The sequence below is a fragment of the Choloepus didactylus genome, chromosome 2 (assembly GCF_015220235.1).
Source record: "Choloepus didactylus isolate mChoDid1 chromosome 2, mChoDid1.pri, whole genome shotgun sequence".
NCBI classification, from domain to species: domain Eukaryota; kingdom Metazoa; phylum Chordata; class Mammalia; order Pilosa; family Megalonychidae; genus Choloepus; species Choloepus didactylus.
Genome location: NC_051308.1, coordinates 130922744 through 130932711, shown reverse-complemented (window position 1 = coordinate 130932711; position 9968 = coordinate 130922744).

Sequence of the window (9968 nt, the reverse complement as noted above, 5' to 3'; positions counted from 1 at the left end):
CACCTTTCTTTGTTTTTGCATCTGAAGGTGCACCCTGCTCCCATGCTGGGCGGGATGCTGGGCAGCCTCTTTTCTCAGAGGACCCATTGTGTAGTGGGCAAATCAGACTGGAAAATACGTATCATCGAGTAAGTTAAAGGCTGCAGTGGAGAGAATGCTGGCTTTGGGCCAAGCATTCACCCTATAATAATGTGCCAACAGCTTGGGAGATTTGTCAATGGCACACTTAACGGTGCACAAAACAGAATCTTTTATTTAGTCTAATTGCCTCTTAGCAGACTTGAAGGCAGAAGACATATATGAATAGATATATCCTAAATTTAAGTTACGCAAAATTTACATAGTCACTGTTTTCATGGATAATGCCTATGTTCCCAGCCCTCAGCACAAAACAGGTGCTGAGCCAAGGTGCTGTACTGGATTAGATCAGTTTGACCAAGAGCTGAGTGGTTTCATACCCACTAGGATGGCCATTACTAAAACATGGAAAATAGCAAGTGTTGGTGAGAATGTGGAGAAATTGGAACCCTTGTGCATGCTGGCGGGAATGTAAAATGGTGCAGCTACTGGAAAATGGTTTGGTTGTTCCTCAGAAAGTTAAACGGATTTTCCATATGACCCAGCAATGCTACTTCTAGGTATATACCCCAAAGAGTTGAAAGCAGGGACTCAGGTACTTGTACATCAGTGTTCAAAGCAGTGTTATTCACAATAGCCAAAACATGGAAGTAACCCAAATGTCCATTAACAGATGAATGAACAAAATGTGGTATATCCATGCAAAGGAATATTATTCAGCTGTCAAAAGAGATGAAGTTCTGATACATGCGACAACATGGATGAACCTTGAAGATATGTTGAATGAAATAAGCCAGACACAAAAGCACAGATACTGTATAACTTCACTTTTAAGAAATATCTAGAATAAGCAAATTCATTGAGACAGAAAGTAGATGAGAGGTTACCAGGGGCAAGGGGTCAGGGAGAGAATGGGGAGTTACTGCTCGACGGGTGCAGAGTTTCTGTTTGAGGTCATGAAAAAGTCGTGGAAATGGATGGCTGTGATGGGAGCACAGCATTGCGAATGTAACTTAATGCCACTGAATTGTACACTTGAAAAATGGTTTAAATGACAAATTTTATGTTGTCTATATGTAACCACAATAAAAAAGAGAGTGAGAGAGATGGAGAGATGGGGTGATGCTCATGGTTGGCGGAGAGGTGTGTAAGTCAGGGTTCTCCAGAGAAGCAGAGCTGACAGTATATATCGCACATTATTATAATAGGTTTTATACTAGTAATATATTTATATTATATAAATACATACATATAAATATTAAGAGATTTGTTATAGGAATTGGCTCACATGACCATGGGGCTTGGGAAGTCCAAATTCTGAAGGGCAGGCCACAAGTTGGCAATTTTGACAAAGGTACAGTTGAATTCCCCAGGAGAAGCTGACTGGCTGAAGTAGAGATAGAAATTCTTCTTTCTGACCACTGAAATCCTCAGTTCTGGCTTTTGAGACTTGCAGTTGACTGGATGAGGACATTCCCTTCATTGCTAAAGGCAATCTCCTTTGTTGGTTGTAGATGCAATCAGACATGGATGGAATCAACTGACTGTAGATCCAATTCCATCCATGAAATACCCTCACAGTAACAATCAAGCCAGCGCTGGCTTGACCAAACAACCGGACACCGTAACGTAGACAAACTCTCACATGAATTTAATCATGATAGAAGGCTCTAGGAAACTTGGCTCATCCTAGTCTTAGAGGGACTGGGAGCTGCATCCAGAGGCTTCAGACAATGGAGCACACAGCCATTTGTAGATACAGATGAGGCAGCCCTCCGAGCAAGAGCAAGCTGTTGGTGTGGGCCATTCTTGGCTAATGTCCAGTTTAGCTCTTTTGTCGTGGCCTGCAGACCCTTTGTTGTTGTTGCTATTGTCGTTGGGACTTCCCACAAATGGGGCAGGCTGAATAAGTGCACTCCCAGCCTCCCCTCTTGAGGAGTCTTCTGCTGGGGCACAGCTGTGTGCGCTGTGCCTGTGGCTGGCCCTGCCCTGGTCAGAGTGGCCCTTCCTCCAGCCATGGAAGCTGCTGTCGGAATTCATCTCAGCGGTCTGGTAACCCTGCCCCTCCTTTTGCAGAAGAGGAAACTTAAGGCTGAAGATGTCATACTTTGCTCAGGATTGCCCAGCCATTCGAGGTTCTAGAGGCCAGATCTCCCACACCAAGTCCCTGCTGACCCCAGGTGCTCATCTGTGATAAGCATGTATTAAATATTTATAGCTTGCAGAGTCCCAGACTGTGCCTTAGGCGCCAAATAAAATAATACAGTTGTTCCCAATCTTATGGATTTTATAGGCCAATAAAAGAAATTGCTTTCAATTGAAGGAATGGACACAGGTTTGAGAATTTCTATTTTGCCAAGCATAGACTTTCTAGAAGTCTTACTTTTATGTTTCATAATAAGAACATTTTAAACCAGAAGGTGAATGACGTCCTTTTCAGATTTTAATATCAAGTGTAACCATCTAAAGAATTCGCTAATGATTTTTCTCCTTCACCCAGACTGATAAAAGCATCGTCATGGACCAAAACCCTTCTGTGGACCTGAATTAAGGACTCAGTTCTGTCCTTAAGGAGCCCTAGTGGGGGTCTTAACCCAGAATGTCAGCCTCAGCCCCCTGGGGAAAGGGCATCCCAAAGTGTTGGAGTCAGGTTGGAACATGAGCTGAGCCAGCTCTTCTCCTATTGCCTGGTGACCAGGAGCAGTAGGGTTCTGGGAAGGGCCCCTGAGAGCCTGTCCTCAACTTTCTGACATCATTGGTTCCATCTATCTGGTTGCTTTGACTTGAGAACTCGCCCAAGGCTATATAACCCCCAAGGTTGTGGCTCTAGGCTAGATATCCTGAGACTTAGGCACTTGTACCAGCTTCTTCTCTCGTTGGCTGTGTGACCTCAGACTGGTCCCTGTACCTCTCTGGGCCCTCTTCCTTGGCTCACCAGGCTAATGTGAGCATGGCCACAACAGAGCAAGTACACAGTCATATGACCACAGGAGCTTCTCCTTATGAAGTTGCTATGTATCCCAGTATCCCAGAACACCTAGATTATGGCCCATCACTCCATCTTACAGATGAGGAGACTGAGGCTAGAGAGGCAGTGGCTCCTGGGGTCACACAGTGAAGTGGTAGGGTTGGTACTCCTGTTTCAGAGCCCTTCCTTGGCACCCCACAGCCTCTGGGTCTTCATCGAACCTGAGATCCACCCAGGGATGTTATTTTTCTCCTGACATCTCCATTTTCTACATGGTTCTGCATGTTCTCCTTAATGTTGGCAACTGTCCCCTAAGGCATGAAGTCTGAGCCCAGAGCCCATTGCTTGGCTGTGTGACAGCCCCTGGCAGGACCTCCTTCCTCATTCCAAAGGCCAGGAGGAAGCCCTCCCTGGGAAAGTTACTCCCTTTTGGCTCTTCCACATCACCTCCCCTCCTGCCTCACTCCAGAACGGGAATTGTAGGCAACCGTGGCTTCTCCGGGAAAACTCATGTCCTTCCCCTCCTGCCCCAGCCCCCAGCCCTCCAACCCCCCAGATCTTCCCCTGTGCAGCCCTTATCTGCCCCAGGATCTGACCCGCAGATGCACTCCTGGCTCAGCATGTTGCTGACCCGGCCTGGCATCACCGCCCAGCCTGCCTGCCCCGGGGCCAGCTCCGGCCTGCTCGCCTTCCCTTTAAAAGCCCCCGTGTCTTGAAGCTGATTAAAACAAACACAGCTCATATTTTTGTTCTTAATCCAATTCTGCACTGGCCAGGGTCGGGGAAGGAGGATAAGATGACAGGAGCACATTCCTCTCCGTGGCAGAGGGAAAAGACAGAGCCAGGTACCCACCAGGGAGTCCGCAGTGGACGGGAGGCATGGGTCCAAGCAGGGTAATGACTGTCGCTAGATGATGGGTCCCTCCCTGGGGAAGACTCAGCGGCCACTCCCAGGCCCGGTGAAGGGGGCAGCGGGGTCAGGAGGAAGGGCAAGTCCTCCAGGGACTTCTCAGAAGTGGGGACAAGAGGCCCTTCCTGGGGCAGCCAGCTGGGGGGCGGGGGCTCCAAATAGAGGCCTTTATTCTCTGCAGTCTGGAAGCAAGACAGGATCCTCTTGTCTGGGCCGACCCCTTCCCGCGACATCTCTCCTCAACCTTGACCCTGGGGATCCCAAGGACACCCAGAGCCATGCTGCGTTTGCCTTCTCCTCTCACAGGCCAGGCTCACACGCCTCTGAGAACCCTGTTGCTGTGTGAACTGGAGGCTGTGCCTCCATCACCCTGAATTTCCTAAGGAGGGGGCAACCTGCGGTAGAGTGTGGAGGAGCGGGAAAGCACAGTGACGGTGCATCCAGAGGCTGGAGCCGAGGTCCTGGGCTTGACTCACGCTCTGCCACCTACCGTGGGCAAGTGATTTAATCGCTTTCCACCTCTGTTTCAACATCTGTAAAATGGGGAGAGTGGTACTACCTACCTCATGGGATTGTTGTGGACCTGTGTGTGCCTAGAACACAAATACCAAAAAGGGCATCTGGCACTAGACTGTCGACTGGACTAAATATTCTTTCTCTATATAGTATGTGCTATACTCTATTCTGCTGCTACATGGAGTCTTTTTTTTTTTGGTGTGCAATAGCTTTTTTTTTAATTCAGTTTTATTGAGATTATTCATATACCATACAATCATCCAAAGTGTACAATCGTTTGCGATACCATTACATAGTGCATTCATCACCACAATTTTTTTCAATTTTAGAACATTTACATTATTCCAGAAAAGAAATAAAAATTAAAAAGAGAACTCAAATCTTCCCACACCCATAACCTCCCCACTCCATAATTGACTCATAGTATTGGTATAGTACGTTTGTTACTGTTGATGAAAGAATGTTAAAATATTACTAACTGTAGTACATAATTTGCAATAGGCACATTTTTCCCTATATATCCCTGTTATTAACTTCTAGTTATAGTGTCATACATTTGTTCTAGTTCATGAAATAAATTTCTAATATTTGTACAGTTAATCACGGACATTGTCCACCACAAGATTCACTATGTTATACCACATGGAGTCTTGATTATTATTGTTATTACTGAAGGCAGGTGGAAGTAATCTGAGATTCATCATGGAATAGCTGTGTGATTTTAAGCAAACCCTGCTTGTGTTCTCTGGGCCTCTGTTTCTGTGCCTGTACGATGGGAACAAACCAACCTCGCAGAATGGTTTGTAAAATTATTTTAATTAAAAAAAAATAAAGAATGAAGGGTTTAAATGTAATAATAAACATGAAGGTTCCCATCACTGTGCATGGTATGAGTTTATTGAATCTTAAAACTGTGTAATTTTATTGGTAAAAGAGACCATAAAAGAGGAGGGAGGAAGATGGTGAGATGAAATAAAAAGAACAGAAAAGGGGGAGGAGAAAAAGGTGAAACCAGAGACTAAGAATGGGACTAAAGAATATGAAAAGGGAAGAATGAGGAGGGAGAGAAAAACTGGGTTTAAAAAAAAAAAAAAGTAGGCCAGGAAAGAGCTGGAGCAGAAAAGAGAGTCAAGGGAGGGAAGGGAAGGGCAGGGGACAGCGATGGACCTTGGAGAGGGGCCTGTGTCTGCCTTGGGAGCCTGGGGGGCTAGGACTTCCCCTCGGCTGGTCTGCAGGCAGGAGGGGGCCGTGAGCAGGCCCATTCCTTCTGCCTCCATGGAAGGCTTGGGTCAGTCCAGGATGGGAGGCCTGAGCTGCACTCACCCTGTGCCCACCCCACCCCAAGCCCAGATGCCTGGGAGAGGTCTCTGGACCAGGAAGGATCGGGGGGCCAGGTGAAGATGAACCCCCCTGGGCTCTTCCAAGAGGAAAGTCCTTGTTCTCCATTGTAGAGATGCTTAATAATTCTTTTTTCCAAATCCTTAGAATCCATGGCTTCACAGACTTCCAGGGCTAAAAGAAACCCTAATGATCCACTGTTTGAATCCTGGTCTATCAGCTCACTTGACTGACTACCTCCATAAAGGGCTTGCATACTTCTTATGACAGGACCCTCACTACCCCTGGTTGCTGGGCCCCTTCCAAGACCTACAGCTACTGTGGCTGCAAATCACTAAGTAGACAAGTAAAAATTTTGTACCCACCTGAAGGACAGAGGGGCAAATCAGAGAGGACCCCTAGCAGACTGCCCGGGCCCATAGAAGGCGGGTGGGTGGTCAGCCTGGCTTTGCCTGGCCATCCTTGCCTTCTGGGGTCCAGGGGTCTCTCAGGCTCCTTCCCCATCCCATGGGACGTGACCATGGCCCACATCTCAGCTAGAGACCAAGATGCATCACTAGGGCAGGGTCAGGGGGACTGGAAATGGCCTGTAAAAGTCTCAGGCTCCCCATAAACACAGAGCGGGGCTTTAGAAGCCCAAAGCCCTTTTATGTGCTAGTTAAAGGGCCTTCCTGTTGTGTCGCCAGGATTTACAAGGAGGGCGCGTGGGGCAGAGGGGTGAGGTGAGGCCAAGTGCGGCCCCCTCCTCCTGACACTCAGTGGGCTTTACAGAGCTCTGGGGCCTGGGAGGAAAGGGGCAGACGGGGAGGGCTCAGCCACTTCTTGGCTGTCACACTCCATTTACCAGGCAGGGACTGTGAGGCTCCTCGTAGATGCTTTGCGGCCCTGAGCCAGTCCCCAGAGGCAGTCAGTGACCAAGGCAGTGACCCCTTCCAGGCCAGCAGCCTCCATGGCTGGGGGCGGGGGCACGACCCTGGAGGCAGAAGGGAGCCTTCTCACGAGGCTGAGGCTAGACTGCCAGTGTGGTTTTTAAACGTGTAGGAATTGAAGAATCTCTAGGAGAGATGTCTCCGCTGCCACGCGTAACCATGGCCTGTGTCTGATGCCAGCCCTGAGGGACCGGCCCCCTTCCCAACCCCACGGATTAGGGATGCCCATCATCAACCTGCCTTCCCGTGGCACTAAGTGAATGCAGTGTCCCTGACTTTAAACTTAACAGCAACAACTACTACTGCTACAAAACAGGTGAATGCCATTTTTCCAGCCCACTCCCTCTTGGACTGATGAGCTACACCGGTTTATTTTTCTCTCTGGGAGAGGTGGGCTCGGTAAATCGGCGTCGAGGGGGACCCTCCCTGTCTCATGTGGAGGAAGGAAGTTGCCCCTTCCCTGTTCTCCTACAGCTCCCTGTGCTTATGCCCTTCCAGGGTCGTTTAAAAGAGCCACTGGGTCTCTCTCCCTCTGTTCTGTGAGAGTGGAGCTGGTTGACCAGAACTGAAGGAACGAACCAAAATCACTGGCTGCCTGCCATGCAAATGATTCACATACGTTGTCCCATTTCATCCTTCCCTGCTCCTATGTGGGAGATGCTCGTATCCCCCCCATTTACAGTTAAGGAGAGAGAGAACCAGCACTCGCCAAGGCCTCCATCTTTATCAGGCCCTTTCTAGGAAAAGCACATGCCTGCTCTCCTCTAATTCTCCCTGACTCTTGGGTAATATCAACCGCAGTTTATAAACAGGGAAATTGAGGCACAGGAAAGTTTGGGGAAGGTTACAGAAGATTCCAGAGCTGTCTCCCTGTCCCTGTCAGTCTCCTAATCTCATTCCAGGACATCAGGATGCCAGGATGCCACTCCTTTGCTGACGTTCTTTGTCTCTCAGGCCTGGCATCTCTTCTTTGTCTTTTCCTATCCCTTCAGCTGCCATTGTCACCCTCCTCCATACTTGCTTCGCCCTTGGCCCATCCCTCCTGGAGTGCAACCACACTCAGCCCCCTAGGGTGGGGCCCTGGGGGCTCTGTACCCTGGCAGGAGGATTTCAGAGCTGACCACACCGTGACCTCTGTCCCCAGCCTGCTGGCCCGCGGTGTCCATCGTGGCCTCAGCTCTCTGGCATTCTTTCCTGATACCGCAACTCCCCTCTGCTCCTCTGTGACCCTATTGAGTTTCCCCAGGTCTGGCCAACCAAACACTGCCATATGGGGGAGAATTACATTTCCTGTATATGTGTCAAAATAACTGAGAGGATGTGAAATAGATCAGACATGTATAAAAATAAACTTTTATGGGGTGACTGACTACACCCCTGCAGGAGGAACCAGCAATTCCCTCTTCATCTGGGGCCCAGAACCTTGGCTGGGGCCTTGGGGACCACTCCCCATGCCCAGCTCCCCCGGGCCATCCTGCCTCACTCCCTTCACTTTAGGGAGGCTTTCTTCCTCGGGGTCCCTCCCTCGTAGGCCTGAAATCAGCAAGTTAACCTCTCTGGGTTCCAGTTTCTTGATGGGGTGGTGGGTCTTGATCTTTCAGTTCCTCTTTCCCTCTGAAAAGCTATGATTCTACAACTCAGGGGTCCCCAGTCTAGGCTGATCACCTCTTCTATTGATTGGAACCTGATAATCTCATCTCAGTCGCCTTAGTGTGAGCTCTGGTAGACAAGAGAGGAGGGTACTTTCTGTCCAGCCGCCCCTGCTTGAGTTCACCAAGGTGGTTTGTCAAGGCCATCTTGTCCATCCCCCTGCTTCCATCTAATCTTGCATCTGATCGGATTCAATTAAACAAGGTTCATCCTCTTTATTGCTAGTGGTTTGCAGGAAGCAGCATCCCCAGCCTCATATCAGAAATTTCTCCATAAATGTTACCCTAAATCCTTCCACATTCAGGCCTTGCCATGTCCTGGAAGGGAGGTGGGGAGACGTCAGGTGTAAGTGGGAGCTTGAGTTGGGGTACTGTGCCTTTCGTTTCAGTTTGGGAGATTCCTGCACTCTGTGATCCCTGAAGCAGGTGGGAGAGAAGAGCCTATCTGCCAACTCACGTGATTCCCAGCAGCTCCCACTCTTCCTCTGGGCCACTGATTCTCATCTGGCAAAGAACCCAGACTGGTCATGACCTCTGCTTTGCCAGCCTTTGTCCCAGGACTGAAGACCCGGTGCCCAGCACATAAGCTGAGGCAGGACCCAGGGCTAGGGGCTGTTTTCCATTTCACCACCTCTGTCCAGGCTGGAGGCCTCCTCTTCCCATCTGGGCTCCAAGCAAACACACAGTCTCCTGGTTAACATCTGGTGAGCCTGGGGTCACATCACATGCCTCTCCCACCCTGCTTCCTGGCCCCAGGGCGGTCACTGCAGATGCACCACTCACTCCTAACAGATTGGCATCTGATGGGCAGCTGCTGTCCTGCCTGGCAGCTGGTGTCCAGAGCACAGGCTGCAGGATTGGGTCTCAGCCTCTACACAGCCAGGCCTGCCTGTCCCCTGACTTCTGGCCCTCTGCCTCCCAGGCCTCTTTTCAGCACTTTGTGTCCAGGCCAATTGCAAATGCCAAAGATGACCTTGAGCCAGCAGTTGCTAAATCTGAGGTCTTGGATTCTGCTGGGTGGGAAGGAAAAGAGACAGGAAGGGTGGGGACAGGGACAAGGACAGGGATGACAACTAGCGAGCAAAGTGCTGCACAAGCAGGATCCTCAGCTCCTTCATCAGGCAGGCTGAGAATGAATTCACTCTGGGTCAAAAGCAATCTGTCCTCGTGGAGCCAAGGACAGGGATGGAGGCATTTGGAGCTCCAAGGAAGGATAAGTTGTTTGGTGGAAAGAAGTCCTACAGAATCTTTGTAAAGCCTTCTCCACTTTCAATTTACCTGACAAGGAGGTGGATTGTTGAACGTTTAACACGTTATAAGCAAGAGAGAGGTTTGCATATGAGCAAGGAGAACATTTTCAGAGAGTGAAAAATGAAAAATAACATAAAAATCTCCAGTTGCACTTTCCTTTATAGACACAATTATATGTTTCCAGCAATCCACACATGTTGATTTTGTTCTGTTCCTTCACAACCGAACACAGGGTCTCCTAGATAATGTCTGTCGGGTGTCGGAATGAGATCTCAAGAGAAGTCTCTCCATCTTTCCATCTCCCTCTTTCTCTTTTTACTTTGTCTCTT